This window comes from Hipposideros armiger, unplaced genomic scaffold (genome assembly GCF_001890085.2).
Source record: "Hipposideros armiger isolate ML-2016 unplaced genomic scaffold, ASM189008v1 scaffold_72, whole genome shotgun sequence".
Lineage (NCBI taxonomy): Eukaryota > Metazoa > Chordata > Mammalia > Chiroptera > Hipposideridae > Hipposideros > Hipposideros armiger.
This window is the reverse complement of record NW_017731422.1, coordinates 4,572,234-4,595,671: the sequence shown is the minus strand read 5'-3', so window position 1 is coordinate 4,595,671 and position 23,438 is coordinate 4,572,234. Positions and strand designations below refer to the sequence as shown.

Genomic DNA, 23,438 nt, shown 5'->3' with positions numbered 1-23,438 from the left:
GTGGTGTTTAGCAGCAAAACAGACCTCAGACCTTAGAGCTAGTGAGCTGCTGATAGAAGCCAAATGAGCAGAGGTGTCTGGGTTTTGGATAGAGGTTGAGCAGAGGGGACCCCTGCTCTGGGAGGAGTTTGGCCAACTGTTTTTGGGGTCCCTCCCAGCTGTGAGATTTGGAGACCTGCTTCCATATGGTCTTTCCCAGGCTCCACAGCCCCTGGAGATCTACCCACACTCCAGAATTTCTCCATTACCTTGTCGAAACTTGCCTGACCTGTGTCCTTAGGGCTCTGCCATGTGACAGGCCAGTGCATCTGATAGATAAGTCCATGCTAAATTTGGACCGGTCACAGATTAGCATGTTAGTCCTGCCAGGTAACCCAGGGGTAGTTTAATAGGGTCTAGGATGTTAACTCAAAGTTGTAAGGAATGGTGAAATTCCAGGCACTTGGGAGAGAGACCTGGGGACAGATCTGTTTGGGAAAACATGCCTGAGTAGTTTATCAAACAGTTCCGAGTGCCTTCCAAACCCTACCTACAGGAAGATTAACTTTAGCTAAAATCCCAGACCATGGCTCAAAGATTTAAAGGGCCCAACTGCCTGCCTCAACCCCTCCTCGTGAGCCAGCTGAAAGCCAAGGCATCTGTGAGCATCTTCTTCCTGCCCCACAGACGGATGCCTTGCCAAGGAGAACCCGTTCGCCTGGCAGCTGGAAGCCCGCACTTTTCTTTTCAAAGCCTCTGCATCTCCTTCCCCTCCTCCTCCTTCCTTCCCGCCTCCCTCCGCCCCCCAAAAGGAGGATGCCCCTTCTGTTGAGTACACAGCCTGTAATTTTGCTGTCAGATCTCAGCCAGGAGGTCAGTGTTGTGACTGACTGTGTAAGGATCGCTCCCTTAAGAGTAATTACACTAAATTCCCCTCTGAAGGACAGCTCTCTCTGGATAGCGTGCAAGAAAACCCCCCGCATCCCCCATTCACGGAAATTCATGATTTCTGTTGTTGTCACTGGCACCCTGGCAGTGAGACACTTCGAGGAGCTGCAACTATGTGTCTTTGGGGTGGCAGGACCCAGGCAGTGGGGGAGGTGGCGGTGATGGATAGGCCAGCAGCAGGGGAGTGGGGGGGCGGTCCAGAGAGGCTACACTGGGAGCTGGGGGCCTGGCTGGCCAGGCAGGAACTGGGTCAGGGCCAGGAGCTCTCCATTCTGAGCTGATCATGCTCAGAACTTGGGGAGTCAAGAAGGCCCCCTGCTGAAACCCACCCCATGGGAGGAGACCCCTGGACCTTCCCTCATTCCTTTGTTTAACAGGTTGGCATTGAACGCCCGTCGCCTGCCCTGTACTGTACTAGGCCCTGAAGATGGGCAGCGGGCCCCTGTGAAAGAACTGGAGGGCTCTTGGGCAAAACAAAGCACTCACATGGGAGAGGTGAATTAGTTTCCAAGCCCCCTCGCCCCCCCCCCCACAGTGCCCTGACCCTTGTCCCCCATCCACCCCAAGGGAAGATGGCAGAAATGGCCAAGACCTTCCGGATCTGGCATCCGCACCCTAGTAGCCTCTGCACTTGCCCTTCTCCCCACCCCAGGGAGACCCTGGCGAGAGTTGGGGAGTCACTCACCCACGACAAACAGTTAAAAGGAAGAAAGCGGGTCTGGCGATATCAATGCACTTTGATAACAATAAACTCTGCTTTTAATTTATGCTAATGTGTAGGGCTGTGGTGACAGTAAGAACTAAATTACAGAGTGGCTTTCGAGCTGGTAATTATCCCTCCATTTTTCGCTGCTCTGGAAGATGGACACACAATTATGCTCTCTTGCTGTATATTAATACAGATTCTTGACATCTTCAGCAGACCTGGAGCTGTCATCGAGCTTTTTGTCTCCTTTAATTGAAAATTAATGGTTACTGGGTTGCCACGGAAACAGAGGCCACGGACGCCAGTGGTGCTCGCATCTCACTGAGGGACTGGAGGCTTCAGGAGTCCGAAATGACCTTGAAAGTTAAAAGAAAAAAAAAACTTAAAAAAGAAGGGGAGAGGAGGGAAAATGAGGACAGAAGGGTGGGAGAGTGTGTCAGAGCTGAAAGAGAGAAGAGAGAAGGAACAGAGAGAAAGAGAGAGAGAGAGAAGGAAAGGAGAGAAAGAAGAAGGGGGAAAAGATAAAACAAAAAAGAACAATTTGCAGGAGGTTAGGAACACGGATGATTGAGGGGAAAAATTAAATTAGTAAGTTTTACCTCTCAATTTTTGTCTCTTATCTCTCTCTCTCTCTCTCTCTCTCTCTCTCTCTCTCTCTCTCTCTTTCTCTTTCTCTCTCTCCCGTAGAAACACTGGACTGGGAACTGGGTCTCAGCTCTGAAATCCAAATTCTACAAATCTGTCCTAAGAAGAATGACAGCATCTAACTAGAGCCCCTGGGAGAAAGAGACAAAGGCTCCTTGGTGTCATAGGAGGTGGCGAGCAGAGCAGGGGGCAGGCTGATGTGTGCTATGTGGGCATGTCTCAGGGTCTGGTGGGCTGTGCTGTCAGAAACAGGGGCCAGAGAGGGGGCTGCCACACCATGGCCCTAGCAATAATGAGCCGCTAAAAGGGCTCTGTTGGCTGGGCCTTCAGCTTGAAGACACAACAAAAGAACTTAAATTAGTCAGAATGGGGGTTATGAAGGGGGATGGTCCTGGCAGGGGGAAGGTGAGAGATAAAGGGAGGCTGTTCCATGTGACTCCAGGATGGCCAGTGGCTTTGGGCCTGGGAATGTTTTGTTCCTAGGAGAAGTTGGCAGGCCCAACCGAGGGGCAGTGGGACCCCTGAGTGTTTTAGCAGGGAAGGTGGACTCCTTCCTGATCAGCCCATCATTTCCATTTCCTCAGCCCAGAGCACACCCTCTAGAAATACAATGCAATTCAAAAATGACTGCATGTCTACAGTGAACCAGGAGCCAAGTTAGTGAATCAGACAAACAGCCTGCCCTAGACAGCCTCATACTCGGGCCTGGGAGTAGATAGACATATAAACAAACGGTTGCGAAGTTAGCAGCCCCCTCAAAGATTTCTCCACAAGGATGTTCCTGGCAGTGTTGTTTATAATAGCAAACATCTAGAAACAATCAGGATGACCAACAATTGAGGACGGATAACATTATATGCTTTACAACACACCCAACAGACGGAGCACTCTACAGTCACTTCAAATTATGTCGGAGAAGAATATTTGATGACCTGGGGAAAAGGTTCTCGCTATGTAGTTTAATGAAAAAAGAAAAAGAAAAAACGTTTATGAAATGGTAATGTATTTATAATTCCATGATCCTGTTACTAAGTTTTTTGAGATACATGTCCATTAAGTTATTATGCTGTAATCAAAAGTTACCTAGATGTTTGTATAAACGTGTGTGTGAATATGTGTGTGAGTACTGTGAAATCGGTGTGGGAGTGCTCCTGAGTGTGTGTGATACAGTAAAATCTTACCTTAGTTATCTCTGAGTGGTAGCATTGTGGCTGAACTTTATCTCCTTGTTTGATGCTTTTCTGTATTCTCTATAATAAATATACATAATTGTTATTGACAGGGGAAAGCAAAGGTGTTTTTGAGACTAGCTTCTCCAGAAACCAGTCTCCTAGAGGTAAAATCCCCAGCTAGGAGCTCCCCACACACATCTGTGGAGATGAGCCGCCCCCTTCCTCCGCCCCTCCCCCCTCCCCTCCCAGGCCCAGGTGCTTTCCCCTAGAGATCACTCAGCAGACCCTTTCCTCAATTACCAGTACCCCATCCAAGGCTCTCGCTCCCACCCAGACCCTCTCCCCACCTCCAGCCTGTGGTCAGGGTGTCCAGAGATAGGAGGAAGGGCTGAGGACCCCCCAGGAGGGGCTGTGGGGTAGGCCAGGGTAGCAGGCCCTGCAGCAGGCAGCCCTGGAGACCAGGAACCACCCTCCTTGGTTCCTGCATCAATCTTGATCCCCTTTCACAGGCCAGGCAACTGAGGCCTAGCGATGCTAATTGATTTGCTCCAAGTCACACAGCTGGTCAGTGGCAGAGCTGGAGCCCAGCCCCCAGGGACCCTCTGCTGCCAGGTTTGTAGCCTCTGTACCTTTCTCTGCTGCCTTGTCCCTCACCAGGTCCAGAGAACCCAGGGGTTCTAGAAGCCTCTATGAATCGCTTGGATGTCTGGAATAAGTCCCATTCTGGGAAGGTCGCCATGATAAACAGTCTCTTGTCATGGTCTTTGCACCCTTGGCTTGTCTTTGGCAGGACTGGGAGAGAGAAGTCATGTTACCCTTAGTTAGAGCAGGAACTTTGGAGAAAGAACAGCTGGGAGTAGGGCTCCCAGGAAAGCATCCCTTCCATCTCGCACCAGATGCCTCTTTAAACCCCCTGCCCCTGTCAGGCCCCATGCTCACCTGTCCCATGGGAGCTTGCCTCAAACCTACAATTCACTCCTGTACCTCAGCCAAGCCTCAGCCTCCGAAATCAGATGCCACACTCCCGTCCTCCAGGAAGCTTTCTGATGATTAAGCTTATGTTGCCACTAGCTGCCACTATTATTCCTTCACTCTGCCCTTGATAATAAATAAAACCACTCTCAATGCACACATCCTCTGTGGCAGGCCCGACTCCAAGTACTTCTCACGTGTTCACTCCTTTCATCTTCTCAGCAGCCTGATGAGGGGGTGCCACTATTTTCTCCCACTGAGGCATAGAGAGGTTTGCTTACTTGCTCTAGGTCATGCAGAAATCAGTGGCAGAGTTAGAATTTGCACCCAGGCAGTCTGAGACAAGAGGTCACCCTCTCAGCCACCACACCAGTGACAATGCAAGGCACTGAGGTGTCACTAAAATTTCTTTAGCCCATTTGGCTGGGCTCTGGTGACATGTCAATGATGAGGCAGGTTTCAGTGGTGGCAGTTCCCAGAATGGGGGTCTTGCCTTTGAAGGCAGGTGGAAACCGGCTTGTCCTCTTTCTGGAAGGTACATCACATCTGCTACATTGGCCTAGTCAATTCTGTCCTCGCTGGTCCTGCCACCAATGCTCAGGATAGGCTCTGCATATAGGGGAGAGCTAATGGGGGCCTGCTGGCTGCCCCATGAGTGACTGGGGACAGTCACTGGGGAAGGGTCCCCCCATGTGGCTGCCCGCCCTGAATGAGCCCTGAGAACCAGAGGCCTGGCATCCTCTCCTCTCCACCACCCTCCACCCTGCTGCCTGCCTTTCTCTACCTCTCCCCTGGCCTTCTCCCCACCTCTCTGCCTCATCCCTGCCCACTTCCCTCCAGGTCTAGTTTCCCAGAGCTAGAACAAACATGAAGACGAACTCAGCAGCAGCAGCAGCAGCGGCAGCAGCGAGGGGAGCAGGGAACTTGCCTTCATTTCCCCAGCCTCCCTGATCCCGACCTTAATCCCCGCTCAGCATCCTGTCAGCTGGGTTGTTCTCAAGCTGACATTGCTGCAGGCGCCTTCTCGGCAGCCTTTCCTCAGATCTGCCTTCTCCGGGGACTTCTAAAGAGGAGCCCGAGGTTTCTCTGTTACAGCCGGCTTCACTCACTGCCCTCAAGCAAAGCCTGGGCTCTCAGGGGGCCACCGGGAGAGGGGGCTACAGGGGGGCAGTGCCAGGCCTGACATTTTAGAGCAAGAGTGGAAGATGGAGGTGGCTGGACCCCAGAGGTTTTACAGGGTGAGGGTCAGACCTACAACAGGAGCCCAGCCAGTGCCACTGTCCTCCTCAAAGCAGGGGGAGCCTTACTCAGGTATTTGGGCCTGAGAGACAGAGGGGAAACTGAGGCTGGAGCCCAGGAAATTCAGGTTGCCGCTGGCTCTGACTGTGGAGAAAGCAGAGGGGTCTGTGATTTTCTGAGTCTGCCTGGAGATCACAGCTCAGGGTGGGTTTGGAGAAGGGCAGCTGGGGCCTGCACCGAGTGTATATGAAAGCAAACCCATATGTACACATTAACCGGTCGACTTCCTGAACATCGACGGATGCTGGGTGTTGGGAGAGAAACAGGAAAGGGATGAAGTGTGAGCTTGGCGTGCGATGGGCCTGGATCCCACCCCAGCTCTGCCACGGAGTAGCTGCGTGGCCTCGGGCCAATCACTCAGCTTTTTCTGAGCCCCCGTTTTCTCACCTATAGGCTGGGGGTGGGTAGGTTTAATAAAAGTTTCCTTGCAGGATCAATGTGAAGTTTAGAGACAAGGTGTGCAGAGCCCCTGGGGTTTAGGATGAATTTTACTAGTCATGGCACCACCCACAGGGAACATTAGAGTCCAGAGCTTTGGGTCTTCCTGAAAGGGGCTGCATGCAGGGGCGTCACCTAAGAGCATGTGTGTGTGCAGGTGAGTGTCTGTTGGGGAGCGGGGTTGTCCTGGGCAGGGCTCCTATGAAACTGCTGTGAAATCTCCATATCGCAGCCTGAACAAGCATACGGGTAGTGGGCTCTGGCCAGGCCTCCCTTCCTTACACTCCCACCCTGCCAAGAGGCCAGGGAGGCAGGAGGCTCCTGGAAACCCAGAAAGGGGTTCTCCTGGAGGCCCCTCTCATGGCCTGTCTCTCCTGGGCCCCCTCAGAGCCTCAAGGGCTCCCAGGACTACATAAGAAGGTAGTATCAAAGACCCCAGGGCCTCGGCTTTAAAATCCTTGTTTTGGGAAAGTGGCTGCTTCTCCCACCATCCAGGAGATCCCTGTGCAACAGTCCTGGGAGAACCCCTGAGGCCCCCTGACAGGACTGGCCCCATGATGCCTGTCCACACACCGCTCCTCCCGACTGCAGGAGTTAGGCGCCTCCCGGTCCATCTTCCACAGTGGACTCTGCATTCCTGGGGTAGGTGCCCTGGGTTTCCCCAGTAGGCGGCCTGAGACACTAGTTGGGCTCCATGTCAGGCAAGGCGTGGGCTCCTTGCCCTGGCCTTCAGAGACAGGCTCAGGTGGGGAGCAGGTTGCCTTCAAACTTCCCAAGAACCTCCTGGCACTGGGATTTGGGGAGCAGGGCAGCTTTCTGCTGCTTCTTCCCTCCCTGAAGCATCCCCCCAAAGATGGCTGCCTTCATGTTTGGGGAAAGATTGGGAGGGGGGCACATCTCAGATCTCTAACAACTCACATTCCCCCCACATTCCAGCCCCCACGCCCTTGTAACTACTCCCACCTGCCTGAGCCTAAGCTAAGTTGACCAGAATTCTACCAAGGGAGGTGCTCCTTCGAGAAGGGTCAGGGGATGTGTGAGTTTGAAGTCTTGGCTCTTAACAACTAGTTGAGCAGACCATGGCAAGTCCATCCCCGTGCCTGCCCCTCAATGACCTCACCTGGAAAGCAGCAGTTGAAAATTGTGAGGCTTCAGAGAGACCTTGGACATTAAAATGCTAAGTGGATACGAGGCCTGGATTTTTCCATTCGTCGTTTATAGAATGCATCCTTTTGTGCCCTCCCCGCTAACAGGTGCAGGCTACCTAGGAAGTCTCTTGTCCCACTGACACCTTTCAGGGAGTCCTAGCCTCAAGCTGTTTGGCTCTTAAAACGAGCCCAGCCCATCTGTTTGTTTTTGTGTGTGTGTGTGTGTGTGTGGGAGGTTCAGAGGCAGCTGGGAGAGGACCCCAACCACCCCAACTCCTTCCATATCAGTGGAGTCAGAGAACCCCATTCTAAGGCAGCCTTGGGCCCTGATGTCTGCCCAGGGTGTCAGGGAAGGTGGGGAGGGGAAGGACCAGGAGGAGGTCTCTGGGTGCCGGATCCCGAAACTCCCTTGGGCGTGAGACCAGAAACCCGAACCCCAGGCCCCCCACCCTGCCCCCCAAGCCACCGTCCGGAAAAAATAAACTATTTCCTGCAACCAGCTCCGAAACAAAGTCTGTGAGTGAGCTGTGACACATGTTACATAAATAGAAGCCGCAGAGGGGAAAAGCCTGTTTTCTCTTTCATTATTTATCACTCTCTAACCATCTCCAGCTGGGTGAGTAAACAGGCACATTGGCCCATAATGAGGAACAGACTGCTGCCGTGGGGCTGCCGGAGGGGCGGTGTGAGGGTGAGTGTGTGTGTGTGCATGTGTCTGTCTGTCTGTCTGTCTGTCTGTCTGCTCCTGAGAGGGAAGAGTGGGAGTCTGAGCTGGAGAACGCTGTGGGGGCATCTGATTCCAGACAGCAAGAGGCTACCTACCTGGTGCCCTGGCTGGGGTGGGGCCCAAGGGCCTGGCTGCAACTCCCTGCCTAGAGCGTTGGTTGGTTAGTGGGAGATCGCTGGATGGAGAAGGAGTCAGAAGGGGAGAGACTGTGTGGGTGGGAGAGGATGTGAGAGGTATGAGCCAAGTGTGAGGCTGAGAATGTGCCAGGTCTCGGAGCATGACCCCAAGGGGTGGCCTCTGAGTGTGGCCAAGGGGATGTGTGGCAATGGAACGGGAGCAGGAGGGCACGTGTAGGAGGGTGACTGTACGGAGTGTGGGGGACTGTACGTAAGATGGGGAGCCTGAGGGGGAGTGCGTGTATGTGATGGCATAGCATATGTGGCTATGTATGGATGGGTATGTGTGTGTGCGTGTGGGCATGTGTGTATGTGTACATGTGATCCTAGTGGTATATATAGGTATGTGTGACTATGAGAATGCGTGAATGTGTGAGTGTACATGTCTGTACAACTCTGTTAGTGTATACAGCTGTGCGTGACTGTGGGAGAGTGCTAAGGACATGTGAGGTTTTATGGCCATAAGGTGTTGTTATGGGTTGAATTGTGTCCACCAAAAAAGATATGCTAAGTCCTAACCCCCAGCAGCTCGGAATGTGATCTTATTTGAAAATAGGGCCACAACAGATACAATCAGTTAAGTTGAGGTCATACTGAAATAGGGTGCCCTATGCAATATGACTAATGTTCTAATAAAAAGATATTCGTGTGAAGACACAGACACAGGTCCTTGTGAAGATAGAAGCAGAGACTGGAGTAATGCATCTACCAGCCAAGGAACACCTAGGGCTATCAGGAGCTTGCAAGAAGCTATAATAGCAAGAGGCAAGGAAGGGTCCTTTCCTACACGTCTCAGAAGGCACCTGGGTGTTGCACTTCTCCAAAAGTGTGAGACAATGAAAGCTGTGCTGTTTGCAGCCACGGGGTGTGCAGTACTTTGCTATGGCAGTCCTAGGAAACTAACACTCGTGCGTATGGACATCTCATATGAGCTTGGGAAGGTGGGAAACCATGGGAACGTGCATGTGTGTGCGATCCTGGAGGTGAAGATGGGTGTGGGGGTGGCTATCTGGCGATGGGAATGTGTACATATGTGTGTGAGATCAGGGAATGTGTGAATGTGTGTGTTTGGCACACTCTCTCTCGGTTTCTAAATATCATCCTGGAAAGGAACCCAGAACCATTCTTCACCTCTGGCTGCCTCCGCACTCCCCAGACCCTGCCCTGACCTTGGGCAGCCCAGCCTGAGGCCAGTCCGCCCTGAAGGAGGACTGAGATGGTCCTGCGGAGGGCTGCCTAAGCCAATCCCCACCCAGGGGTCATCCCAACATCAAGGTTTAAACCTCACCCTGGCCCGAAAAACCCATAGGGCTCCTCAGGGACTCCACTGAGGCCAGGCCCGGAGGCTAGAGGCAGCAAGGTGAGAGCTCAGACTCCTCGTTCGTGGTCCTGGGCATACTTGTCTGAAGCCTGATTTTTCTCTAGTTTGGGGCTACTGAGATGGTATCATCTGTCCTGCATGTGGTTTATAAGGGAGACAGGCCTAAACCCAGAGATTTTTGAAACAGAACTGAGCACCTGTGTTGACCAGGCCCATCCCAGTCAACCACTGGATGTCACACAGCCAGCTACAGCCTAGCCTCCCGGGCCATGTCCGGGTCAGCCCATCCTCCTGCTGGACCAGCCTTTGCCCCACCCCCCCCCCATCAGGGAACACCACAGTTCAATTACTCAACGGAGTTCAGGTACCAAGGCCTATGCCTTAGGACCCTCAAAAGTGCCCCCAGAGAGGCCTTGCTATGAAACCTCAGCGATTTCTCTCTGAGCCTCAGTTTCCCCTCTGTGAAAAGGAATACAACTACCCTCACCCTGCCTGCTTTATAGGGATGGTGTCAGGATTGGGGGACCTTATGAACATGAACTTGTCTTATAAAGAAATGCCTGGGGGTGACTGGTTAGCTCAGTTGATTAGAGTGTGGTGCTGATAACACCAAGGTTGCAGGTTCGATCCCCACATGGGCCACTGTGAGCTGCGCCCTCCCTAAAGAGTCAACTATGCCATTGTAGCATGAAAGCAATGTGTAACCAATAACCATGGCTGTTCCCCGATAAAGTTTAAGGGGGAAAAAAAAGAAACACCTGATAAAATGCCCCCATGGCCCAACTCTGTGAATGGCGCATCACAAAGGGAGCCCCCCCCCCACCACACCGAGACCTGCTGGGACCTGCGGTATCAATCTCATCACCATCAGCGTGGTTTGCTCTCTCCTTTCCCAGCTTCCCACAGTGTCTTCCCTTAGCTCTATCATGGTTTGATTGCATTCAGGGGTCTGCAAACTATGGCCCCCTGGGCCACGTCTTGTCTGTTTTTGTATGGTCTGCGAGCCAAGAATGATTTTTACAGATGAGCATTTGCCACCGATTTGTTGATAGGGAACATTCACTTTGAACCCCAGTTACACAAAATGTATCTTCCTACCCCATCTCAGTCTTCTGGGTAGATCTCTATTACAACAAGCTACCCCATTATTATTATAACCGCAATCCCATCCATAAAAATTGGGGGGACATTTGTTTTCTCTTTTGTTATGTAAGTCCCTGCATACTATCCTCAATTTTGCCTTGGCCTGCAAAGCCTAAAATATTTACTGTCTGTCCTGTTACAGAAAAAGTTTGCTGGTGTCTGCCTCCAGTACAATGCTGTCACTACAGCAACAAGTTGGTCATATTTTGCCAACCCCTGAAGTAGAACACTCTAAGCCCTTGGCCATTTGGAGAGGTTTTGAGAAGGGCAAGTAAATCTCTCTTCAGGTCCCAACAAGCCGGCATTTGGACTGAACGAGGCAGGATGTGAGTCTGACTCTGACAGGGCTCCCTCCAGGAGCTTCGAGAATGAAGCCCACCCAGGGAAAGGGAGAGTTAGGCCATGTAGAAAACCGAATGGCATTGTTTTAAGTCCCTGGATCACGCATCACCTGCAGGGAGCCCTACCCCTTGATTATTCACTTACATAAGCCAATCAATTTCCCATGGTTATTGGAAGTGAATTTTCTAACACATACACAGATACAAAAGCACAAAAGGAGGGTGTCTAATCCAGCTCAGGGTATTCAAGGAAGACGTCCAAGAGGAGGTATCATCTAAGCTGGGTCTTAGAGTCAGCTAGGAAAGCAAGTGGAAGGAGATTCCAAGCAGACAGCAGGAGAAGAAACAGCACAGCATCTGTCAAGAATCCCAAGTGGCAGAGCAGGGAGTGGCCAGGAATGAGATTGGAGGTTCCAGAAAGGATGCCTCAAGCACCAGGCCAAGGTGCTTGAACTCAGCCCTGTGGAAATGAGTTTTGAGCAAGGCATGACAAGTTCAGGTGGGCACTTTAGACAGAGCTTTTTGACCATTGTGGAGGGTGGCCTGGAGGGAGGTGTAGGGAGGAGATCAGGTTGGAAGTAGGATTGTAGTTAGGAGGCTATTGAAATATCCAGCTAGGAGGTGATGAGAGTCCAGATGGGAGTAGGGGTGAAGAGGAGGGACTGACTCAAAAATATTTTGGAAGCCTCATCCACAGGACTTGGCGACTGTGTAGAGAAGGGATAGGGAGAATCAAGGGGGTGATTCCTAGCTTCTAGAGTGACTGGGTCATGATGCCACCACTGGGACATGGTGTGGAGGTAGGGCATGTTTTTGGATGCAGATGATGATTTGGGTCTGGGATATGCTGAAGATGCCATCACTGGAGGGCCATAGGCACGGGGGTGGGAGCAAGTCCAAGTTAGGGACCGTACTTGGAGTCACCAACTCACAGGTGGTAGTTAGAACCATGAGCGTAAATGGGATTGTCCAAGAGGACCTGTAGCTTGTAGGGGCGATGGCTCATGGCAGAAGTCTTGAGAACACCAAGCATTTAAGAGAGGACAGTGGGAGATGACATGAACCCACAAGGCACACAGAAAGGAAACGTCAAGCCGGGGAAGCGCAGGGCAGAGTGTGGCAGGTGCTGGCACCCAGCCCATACCTCTGGGCACTCACCTCTAGACGGAGAAGCCTCCTTACTGCCAACACCTGCTCTTTGCCTGAGGGTTTTCCTGGCCCTGGAAACACTCCTGGCGCCAGCTCAGGGCAAGTCGGAAGTACTGGAGAGTTCATGTGCCTGGAAGCAGCCCTCAACCAATGACCAGGAGGGACTTGGTAGATAAATACCCCAGCTGCCTTGTCCCGTGGTGTGGACGACTCAAGGCATGTCCCATACATCTTCCGGGAGTTCCCCAGCAGCACTGGGCCCCTCTGGCTCACGTGGCAGTATAACTTGCATGATGACACTCCCTGGACTGGCTTCCTGCCCTTCCTTTTCACTTTCCCACTCCCCTACTGGTATTTCCTGGGACAGCTTTCCAAATAAACTACTTGCCCTGGAATCCTTTTCTCAGAGTCTGCTTCTGGGAGAACCTAAACTAAGACAAAGGTGTCACGAAAACCAAACGAGGAGAACGTTTCACGATGTTCTCTTCATGTAACTTGTCTTTGAGGGGATCAGCTCATTCCGTGCCCCACGCACGGTGCCCACTTCCACTCATAAAAGACGCAGGCCAATTTCTCTCCTGGCCTTGAGGTTTTTTAGCAGGAGACTTTCTATGATCCCAGGCTGAGCAAACCTCACTATCAAGCAATCCTGTCCTATCTCTCCCCTTGGTTCCTCCAGCTTTTAGAGAGGCTGCTGTGTCCAGAGAAGTCCTGTCACAGTCCCTTGAATAACACAAAGGCTTGGAAGGATTCCTCAGCTCCGAGCCTGCCCTCTCCTTGTACCCCTGGCTTAGTCCTCTCCTTTTCCAGCACTCCAAGTGGCTTTCACTTTTTTCCATTTGTTCTAGGTCCAGCCCTGTAAGTGTTCATCACTTCTCTTTCTGTCTGCAACCCAGGGACTGGCTCTGACTGCCCGCCAGTGACTCACAGGGAGGCAGGGAGGGTTGGCTGGCCTGGAAACACTCCCCTCTTCCAGTCAATGATGCCTGACCCATCCTGCTCCTCACCTCTAACCTCTCAAGGCAAGACCAAGAGGAATGGACTTGAACCAGACTACCAGGGGCAGGGGGAAGGGTCCTCAAGAAGCCATATGGTAGAGCGATGTATAGATTCAGTCTAGTGGAGTGTCAGCCGTGAACACAGGCACTTCGCTTATGCAACTGTAGAGCTGTGTTTGAGTTTCAGCCTCTAGGAGCTTTGGTCTTGCCATTTGTAAAATAAGGATAATAGCGGTACCCACCCGACTTAGGCTGGATTCCCCCTGAAGCAGCCCTGAGACAACTACTCCAGTCCATATGGTTGATTCAAGAAACCCCAGGAGAGAAGTAGGGGAGGAAGACAAGGAAGGGAAGGAAAGCAAGAAAGTGAATTATCCAGCCGGCTGCTAGGGTGGGTTCAGTCCTGCTGGGGAATCCCTGGTTGTGCAGAGAACACACACCTCAGAGTTATCCCCGCAGAAGGGTGAAGGAGTCGGAGGATTTATACGCCAATTCCCATCCATCATGGGTGGAGGGCCTTCCCCAAAGTTGTTAATTCCCTGCTACTTCTGGCCTCCCACACAGTGGCAAAGTGGGCTGCAGTGCCCAGAGGCTGCCCTCAGGGAAGGCCAGGGAGGCGCTGGTGATTAGAAGCCTCAGGGGTGTAAGTGGTCAGGGTGAGGGCATGTGGACAGGGCCCCGAAAGTCTCTGGTGTACCATCTCAGAGGGCTGTTGGAAGGTGAAATAAGGTAAGACATGAAGGGTGGTTAACACAGTGCCTGATGCACAGTGTTTCTTCTCCAATCAAGATCCAGTCTCACTCCAGGTTTCAGAGGCCTGGCTCAGGGGTTTCCCACTGCCTACCCACCATGAGAGAGATCTTTGGGGTGTCAAGAACAGAGTGCAACAGAGGACAGAAAACCAGAAAAAAGAAGGGGTGCAGGAGAACCAGGAAGGAGGAGGGCCCTGCGGTCCAGGCCAGGCACAGAATGTGTGACTTGGGCTGTGTGTGGAAGCCCCAGAAAAATGTGTGAGGCCCACTCCATGGACACAGCCAGATGCCGCACACGATAAGGGACTTAGAAAGACTCTTATCTCCCTTATATCCACCCTACGTCCACTGATTCTGCCATTCAGGGCACTGCCTTCTCTTAAAACAAACAAACAAAACATTAGGACCACCATGGGGATCAGAGATGCCTGGTATACAGTAGAGGCTTAATAGATGGTGGCTATTTCCAGTGTGAGGCTACCTTGATTTTGACTTTCCTCTTTCACATTGTACCTCACCCTCCAGTGCCAGGCCCTCAAGTTTCCATGGGGAAGGAATATTCCCTTGCTAAGCGCAGAGTTCTAAAGGCATCCCCATGGGACAAGCAGAAATAAAGCAAGGAGGAGTGATGAGAAGAATGGGGAGCACAGACCTCTGAGAGGAGGTGCTGGCTTGTTCCATTTTCTATCCAAGTCCTCCCCCCTTGCCTTCCAATCACTGAAGATACAGTTACTGCATAAGTTCTGCAACCCCCAACTGATACCTGCAGGGCACCAACTTGCCTTAAGATGTCAGGCTATTTTTTTTTAACTTTGCTATAAATGATCAAACCATAATAAAATAAAATCAACATGCATTTACTGTGCACTTACTATGCAAAACACACGATACTGAGTACAACAGGAAATCCCAAAATGACTAAAATCGTGGGCCACCGACCACAGTTTATTATCTAAATGGAGAGATGAGGCATAAATGGTTAAGTAGTTGGCAAACAATACAATGTATTTAAAGTTACTAGGTGCTTACTAAATAAAAGTTAGCCAACCACACATTGTAGCATCAAAGTGTGTGCTAAAGAGGAAAGGGAAAGAAGTGGACACAGTGGAGAAAGAATCAAGAAATAATGACAGTAGTTCCAGCCTATCCAATGCCTGTACTGAGAAGAACGCTACGAAGTTATAACACTTTTCCTCACCTCCTCTCTGCCAGACCTACATCTTTCTCCCCATCCTATAGATGAAGAAACTGAGATTTCAGCCCCTTGATTTAGGATTTCAGGCTTGAAAGTGACAGGTTTGGGATTGAAACCCAAGCATCTTTGCAAGGGAGGAATACATAGGGTAGTTCTTGAAGGATAAAGAATGACATGGAGAGAGAAGGGGTTCTACCCCCCCGCCCCCTCCAGCCTGCTCCTTGCCCCTTCCTTGCCCCTAGGCACACCCCCTCAGTGAATGGCCAGTGCACCCCATGGGACAAGGGAAGGGTGCTGGGTCTGCTCTCTTGTTTATCCCTGGTCGTGTCCTGCTCTCCCCCTGCAAGGAAATCCCTCCATGGAGGGAGTCTCATTTGACCCAAAGACACCATGTTCTAATTGATAGAAAATTGTTCTCTGCTGCTTGTCAGGTTATTGTTTATTACCTGATCCTTAATGACTGATTTTCCACCAGTAATCCTGGAGTCCTGTGCCCACAGTCCTGAGGACATGGCCTGAGTCTCTGAGTCCCTAAAAGTGATTGCAGAGGGGCCTGCAAACATCTCTCAGGGCTGGGGGTGGCTAGCTGGCCTGGCACCAAAAAGGGCAATCCAGCCCCTCTCTCAGTCTTGGTGCCCTCCCCTCCACAACCCCCTGGGACAGTTCCCCACACTGCATGGTCCTCTACTCAGGGCAATATGGTAAGCTGATAAGCCTCCCCCCAGGAGTCGGAGCCCCCCTTAAAAAGGGGGAGTCTGAAGAGTGCCTTGAAGGTTCCTGGCACAGTTCATTAAGATATCAACCTTTAATGAAATATTTCTTTGTTTAAATCGTCATTTATCTTGGGGAACAGGGGCCTTTGTGGCAAAGGGAAAAGCTGCCCTTTTCTACCCCTCCCCCACCTCCACCTAGCACAGACCTGGGTCTTTCTGAGTCAGAAAGATTGGGAAGCAGGGTGGGGAGGAACAGCTGGAAGGTACTGGAAGGGCAGAAGATTCCAGAGTGGGGGAGCCACAGGGGGAAGGGGGGAGAATTCGAATGAGCAGGAGGCAATGGAGGAGAGTGAAACAGAAAGCCCTGGAAGCACCAAACCCCCCTCCCCCCCCCCAACCCACTGCAGCGTGACCACAATGGCCAAACATAGGAAACAACCCAACTGTCCGTCAAGGGGAGGCTGGGTAAAGAAACCTGGACACACTGATACAGTGGAATGCACTCCAGAAGCCTTTTCAATTAATGAACTAGAGATACATGTAGCAAACCTGAATTAGTCTCAGCAACATGAAGTTGAGTAAAAAAAAAAAAACAACAAAAAGTAAAAGCAAGGAGCAGAAGGATACTTTTCATTTAAAATGTCAAGATGCCCAAACAATATTAAATGATTAAGAGTATAAAATGTAGGGCCGGCCGAGTGGCGCGGTGGTTAAGAGCTGGCTTGGGATGCCAGAGGGCCCCGGTTCGGATCCCACATACGAGGGCCAGTGACACTGCCCTCCACAGCTAAGATGCTGAACAACAGCTCAACCTGGAGCTGGGCTGCCGTGAGTCGCCGGCGACGGTGTAGGCTGCAGCCCCTGCTGCAGTGGGTTGCCATGAGCTACTGTGTGTAGCCAGCAGCCAGCGTGAGCGGCCAGCAGCCAGCGTGAGCGGCCGTCCAGAAGCCGGCGACCGATCTGCCTCGCCCGGGAAGAGCGCAATGATGGTGCCAACTTGGGCCAGTGAAGCAACGTCCTCCACAACTAGACTGAAGAACAAAACGACAGCAACTTGTCTGTTCCCCTTCCCCCAATTCCCCAGCACTGTTCCCATCCCCCCAATTCACCAATAAAAATCTTAAAAAAAAAGAGTATAAAATGTACGTGGGAAGGCTACCTACCAGCTTCAAGAAACTGCCTACCTCTGGGACCGACAGATGGAGAACGAGAGGGGAGGGATACAGAAGGACCTCCACAAGATCAGCAACCATTTTTAAGCCTTTTATTTTTTAAGCATAAAGAAAGGTGCACAAATCATAAGTGTACATACAGACCAATTAGTTTTCACAAAATGAACACACTCATGTAACCAAATTCCAAAAACACAGAACTTTTCCAGACCCCTAGGAAACCCCTCATGCCCCTCCCAGTTACTCCCCCCACCTAGAATAGCCACTCTCCTGAGTTCTAACCCATCAATGAGTTTGACCGATTTCTGAATTTCAGATAAATGGAATCATACTGTGTGTGCTCTCTGGTGTCTGGCTTTTGTGCTCAACATCCTGGTTATGAGATTTCTCCATGTTGCTGTGTGTGGCAATGGTTTGTTCATTCTCATTGCCAAGGACTAGCTCATGTATTTGAATACCACGATTTACTCACCTAATTCCACTGCTGATGGCTATTGTGAATAGTGCTACTAAGAACATTATAAATGTATGTCTTTTGGTGAACACATACATGTATTTTTTTGTTGGTATATACTTAGGAGTGGGGTTGCTATATTATGCTGGTAAAGGTTTATTCTTTAATAACTAAAAAAAAGGTTTTGAGGGAAAAAAAAGTAAGATGCAAGCAGTCCGATGAATGGAAACAAAATATCTGGGCATAGATGTGTTGGGACTGTAGGAATAAGGAGATTAATGTTTCTGAACATACACAGCCCCAAGTGCTAGGCCTGGCACTCAGAGCAAGCTCACTCACCAACCTACTTCCTTCCCACAGCAGGGAGGCAGCTGACCCCAGGAAAGGGCATCTGCTTCTGAGCAGGAAGACCTGGAAGCAAGTCTTTGCTGCACCACCTCCTTGCTGTGTGACATGGGGTGAGTTGCCTAACTTCTCTGAGCCTTGAATTCCCCACCTATAAAATGAGAAAAGCCACCATGCTGAACAGCACATGAATCAAGTACCTGGAACATAGCAGGCATTTAATATCAGGCAGTTGTATGCATGATTTAAAGTTTTGTGAGGTTGATAGTCCTCATTTTTAGGTGAGGAAACTGAAGCTCACAAAAGGGAAAATGAACGTGTATAGAAAGCACTTGATGAACAGGTCACGGAGCAAGACTTTTTCATGCCAATGCTTTTTCATGCTACCCACCCGACCACCCTAGGATGCATCCTCCCAGTTTTGTGGATGAGAAAACTGAGGCTCAGACATCATGTAACTTGTCCAAGTCACACAGCTGGTAAGTGGCAGAGGCTGAAGTTCAACTCTAGGATGTCTCACTCCAGCCTCTGTGCTCTTAACCACGGCCTCCTAGTAGGGCCAGGCCATGGGCTCTGGTTCCTGCCACAGCCAAAGCCCCCAGTCCTGGACCCTTTGAAGGAACAAGGACAGAAAGGGGACCGTCCTGCCTATTCCCTGTCACTCTGCCTCAGGAGCCAAGGGCTGTTCTTTTGAACTTGCTCACAGAGCTCCTGCACCACAAGGAAGGCCTTTGGACTGGCCGCTTTGATTTCGGGATGTTTATTCTGTAACTGTCTTTGGTGAGGCCTTGTTTTCTCACTAAAACGCCCTTTAGGTGAAGACAAGACAGGGTCTTTTGCCTCCCTTGGGCTCTGTGACTCACAGGGTGCTGGGAAGTGAGCTGGCCTAGAGATGAGGAGTAATGAGAGAAATGAGAGCCCAAGTGTTTCCCAGGAAATCCCTTTGGGCAAGTAGGCCCACGTGTGAGGTTCAGTGGGCTGCTGTAGGAAGGTGACAGAAAAGGACTCAGTGACTATGCCAGCCAGCCATAAAAGAGCTGGAGAATCCCATTGGAAGTCACCTTATTCCAACTCCCCTGGCAGAAATCCTTTCTTTTTTTTATCAAAAGCCCCTAGTTCTTACCCCACCCCAAGCCTGTGCAAGAAGGATAGGAAGGAGAACATGGCCCAGGTGGGCTTACACAAGGACCTGCCAACTCCAGGCCTGGCCCCCTTGCCTGTCCACACCCCCCCACTCCCACCGGAGCTGGCTTTCCATAAAAAATAAATCCAGACCACAAGACCAAGGGCTTCCTTCCCCCCCCCCCAAACTGTACTCCCCCTTAGGTAACCCACAAGCAGGCCGCGCTGTTTTTAAGATCTCCACAAGCTCTTCCCTGTCCTCATTGAAGTGTCTCTGGTTATAATTCTGCTTCATCACTCATCAGCCAGCCGTAAGTCTAGGAAAGTGACTTCATCTTTCGGTGCCTCAGTTTCTGCCACTGTGAAATGGAGATAATAGTACTATCTACCTTACAGGGATACGGTGCAGATGAAATGAGTTCTATGCCTGGCATGTGCTATGACGTCATTGTTAGCTGTTGTTATTCTATTCTTATTGCTACTGCTATTGCTGTGCTGGAAAGGTCACTTGCCAATAACGGTCTCCAAATACATGGCCCTTAGAGTCCTCCCTCCAATGATTTCACACCTAGATACCTGAAAGGCTCCAGCAGGACCCAAGTATGCCTGTGACACCCACTCAAGAGGGCAAATACATAGGATCTGGACCTGGGCAGGTATCCTTAACATTACAACTACTTCTGGCTTATTTGCGCCCGCAGAAAAGAAATGGAATAAGTGATGGAGAACAACCCAAGAGGAAGCCTCCTCACTGGACACCCTTTTGTTCCAAGCCCCATTGGAAAGACCTTGAGTAACAAGAAACCCTCTCTCCCCGTGCCACAGCACTGACACACTCTGAGCACCAGTCCCTGAAGCACCCCCAGCTCACATTCCACAGGAGCAGCAAGTGTCTGCCCCTCTCCACCTGCCTCAGGTGATACGGGCCAGGAGAGCCTTCAAGGCTCAGTTGTCTTTCCGCCCCCATCCCCACAACAGGATCCACCCTTGGTCTAGGGCATTCCTTGGTCATCCCTCACCTCTCCCCACCTCAACACCCAGGGCCAGAAGGGAGATGTTTGGGGGGGGGGTAGTGGAAGGGAGGACTTACTCAGATTGCCACGGGTCTCTGAGTGGGGCATCTGCTACCAGCAGAGCCCTCCCCCTGGGATCTTGGGCCTTTCCTCATCCGGACTTCCCCTTCTCAACCCAAACACACACCACTGCCACCACCAGAATCCCTTCAGTTCTCCCAGGCAAAAGACGTTGAGTTTTGTTTACAGTCTAATTTGTCCGGATAATTGCCTCTACTTTGCACTTCGCTAGGCCGCGTGGATCTGGTTTTGGGCCCCTTCTTCACGGGTTCACAGAGCACTTGATGGGAAATTCCCCTTCCGGAGAGGGAGGCAGCGCGCGCTAGGGGTGACCGTGCACGTACAAAGCCCAGAAGGAGCCTCCCTACCTCCCCCACCCCGGTTCAAAAACACACTCCCAACCCCCACACAGTGGGGAGCAGGAGCGATGCAGGGAAGGGCCCGGGCCGGACACCAGCCACTCCCCGCGCCGAGCTCAGCCCGCCGGGAACCAGTGAACCGTGTGGGAGCAGGGCTTGGCCGTACCTCCAGACTCTAGAGGTCTGGGGTTTGCAAAGCGCGCCATAGGATTCGCGAGGCCAAGGTGAATTCCTGGGATCTCTCCACCTACCCCCCCTCCCCCCTTTTTCAGGTACTCAGGCCCACGTCTTTCCCCCGTGTCCCCATTTTTCTTTCCCTAAAGTTTGGTCCACGTGGTCTTCTCTAGCTCCCAGCCGATTGCCTCGCCTGGTGAAAGTGGCTGCACCTGCTTTAGGCGAATTATGGTAGCGCTAGAAGTTGGTCTCCCCTCCCTCCCTCCGCCGCCCGCTCGCTCGCTCCCTCCCTCCGCCCCGGCTCTCCGCGCGCTCCCTCCTTCCCCCCGCACCCGCCTCTCCGCCTCCTCCCGCCCCGCCTGCGCGCCGCCGGCTCGCAGCCACTCGCAGCCCGGGCTCAGTCGCAGCCCCTCGGAGTCCCGAGCCGGCCGCCCCTGCGGACCGGACTGTGCGGCCCACGGACGAAGCCCCCCAGCCTGCGAGGAGGGCGCGGCGCAGGCGGCGGCGGCGCGGCGGGGAGGAGCCCGGGCCGGAACCAGGGCTGGGCCGGGGGCGGGGACGCCGGGGTCCCGGAGCCCCGGAGCCGGAGCGAGCGAACCAGCGTCGCGGGAGGACCGGGAAGGAGGAGCACAGCCGGAGCTAGCCGAGCTGCCCACAAAGTGCGATGCCCCGGCGGGGCTAGGGCGCGCGGCGGCCGGCGCGGCGCGGAGGGAGGACGCCCCGGAGCTGGGCGGCGCAGAGGGGCAGCCCCAGCGGGCGGCGGCGGGCCCGGGCTGCGCGACCCGAGCGAGCCCCATGCCCCGCGCGGGCTGACGGGCCGGAGCCCGCACGGAGCGGCCGGGCCGGACAGGTAGGTGGCGGGCCGAGCCCGGGGACGCGGGTGGGGGCTGGGCCGGCGACCAGACCAACTCCCGAGCTCGCGCACTCTCTCGCCCGCTCGCTGGCTCACTTTGTGTTTGCAAACTGCCCGCCGGAGCCTCGCCGGGAGGAGCCGGGCCCAGGCCGGCGCACTTTGTTCCAGCTAGGGCCGGCTGCGGCGCCCTGACCCCGCGCAGCCGCGACACCCGGCCCTGGGCCCTCGCAGCCCCGAGCTGCCTTGGGAACAGGTGGGGGCTCCGGCGCGGCGGCGGGGGGGGGCGCCCAGAGGTTGGCCGTGGGGGGGGGCGCTGGAAAGACTACCGAGGCCCGCCCTTCCCCAAGAATCCGGGCCCCGCCCCCTCCCGTCCTGACCGCTGGGAATGGGGTGTAAGGGGGCGCGACACCCCCGCCCTCCCGGAGTCAGACAAAGACTACTTCCCGGCCCAGACTTTCTTGAGCTGGGGAGGGAAAGTGAGTTCCCCTAACCCCATTCTGTCCAGGACTCCCCAAGAAGTGTCCGGGCAGATGGGGGGGCCGCGGTCCCACCCGCCGCATCTTCTCGAGTGAGGAGGGGGACTCGTTTTGCTGGGGTCGCACCTCGGAGGTTCCGGGGCCAGTCAACACCTTTCCCCCATCCCTGGTCAACTCGGAGATAGAGCGGAAAACTTCTTGGGGACTTGAGAGCGCCCGGAATAGGCCCCTGTGATTTTGTGCCCTGGTGCTGGAGTAGGGGATTGACCTGGCCGATACCTTTATTCACCCCATTTGGGGAAAGCCCCCGCCTCGCTGTGTAGAGGGGAAAGGGAGGGCAGCAGCAGGGTTTGGAGGGCACCTGGGAAGAGTGCCCTAGAGTGACCAAGCGGGACCTCCCCTTCCAGACTGAGGAATCTAGTGTCTCCTCTGGACTGCTCCCCCCCCTCCCCCAGACACCTCTCTTTGACCCGCGATCACCCCCGCGGCGCTCCAGCCTAGCGCTCCCCATCAACGCCAAACAAACTAACGTGGGCTGAGCCGGGGTAGAGCTTGTGGTGCTAGAAGGCGGGGTGTCCTGAGCGACCTGGGGTCCCTGCCTCTCCGGCAAAGGAACATGTGATTTCGCGGGACGCGGATTCTGAGGCAGAGGCCCTAACGGCTGCGGATTCCTTCTCTCCAACTGGGGCGACCTCATGAACACACACCTGCGTCCCACCCGGATTCTCTAGTTTGGGGGAAGAGGCTATGGGATCGCAGAGCCCCTGAGCCTGTAGAGCACCCGTTTCGTCCCATTGCAGTCACCTTCCTCCCCACTCTTTTGCAACCCCCGCCTGGCTGATTTCCTTCCCTCGCTGGGCTCGTGGGTTTTCAGGCGTGTAGAGATCACCGCGTGTATCGCACCCCAGCGCCGGGTCTCCCTGCAGGATGACCGCGGGTCCCGGAGCAGGGGAGGGGGTGGGGGGCGGGAGGAGCAAACCTGAGTCTGAAGCGGCCCTCCCCACGCCGCGGTTCCTAGGAAAGCCCAGGGGCATTTTGGCCAATGCGGGTTTTTACTTGAACTTCAGCATCTTGATCCCCCGTTTCAAAGGACCCGCCGTGATTGTCCTAGAGTGAACTGTGTTGGGTTTGGGATTGAGGGCCACAGGAGCGCAGCTTGAGGGGCAGCTAGGGTTGGAGTCTGTGGCTGGGCCTGGTGCCCCTTCTCCCACACAGAATGAAGGAGCAGCAGCGGGGTCGGCTATATAGCCTAGTCCAGGGATGGTCTAACCATTCCCACCGCGGAACACAGTGGGTAACCGAGACCACAACACGGAGAATTGGAACCTAGACACTCAACATTCCTTGGAGAATAGAATTTGAACCCTGTAGATGCCGGGCATTTCAAGCCCCTGGTTACTCCTGGTGAGCCAGTGGATGGGTGCAGGGACCAGAAGGCCCGAAGGCAGAAAGGCCAAGCTGGCAGGCCCCAGGTGGGGGAAGGGGAGCCACTTGCCTCAGACAGCCCCTGCCTGAGACCCAGACAACCCCTGCCCAACCCGGACCACTGCCGGGAAGGGGAAGTCTGCAAGCTTTTTTTTTTTTTTTT

At 53.3% G+C, this 23,438-nt stretch overlaps 1 protein-coding gene and 1 long non-coding RNA gene across 6 annotated transcripts in view; one reads left to right on the top strand and one right to left on the bottom strand.

Annotated features, from left to right (window-relative positions):
* Nucleotides 1-1,658: 1,658 nt before the first annotated feature.
* Nucleotides 1,659-20,232, bottom strand: LOC109382935 (uncharacterized). 2 transcript variants are annotated; one of them, XR_002124013.1, is made up of 4 exons: nt 20,006-20,232; nt 4,080-4,242; nt 3,460-3,528; nt 1,659-1,989 (listed from the first exon to the last, which is right to left on the bottom strand). It is a non-coding gene; the product is annotated as an uncharacterized LOC109382935 (long non-coding RNA). The 2 variants fall into 2 exon arrangements; XR_002124014.1 differs by lacking the exon at nt 20,006-20,232 and adding an exon at nt 12,174-12,374.
* Nucleotides 20,233-20,935: 703 nt separating this feature from the next.
* Nucleotides 20,936-23,438, top strand: part of FOXP4 (forkhead box P4) — a 58,863-nt gene continuing 56,360 nt past the window's right edge. For 2 of the 4 annotated variants that reach the window (XM_019642816.1, XM_019642813.1), the window contains exon 1: nt 20,936-21,371. The gene's annotated coding sequence lies outside the window, so the exon portion shown is untranslated. The remainder of the gene's footprint in view (nt 21,372-23,438) is intronic. The other 2 variants (XM_019642814.1, XM_019642815.1) reach the window with 1 other exon arrangement.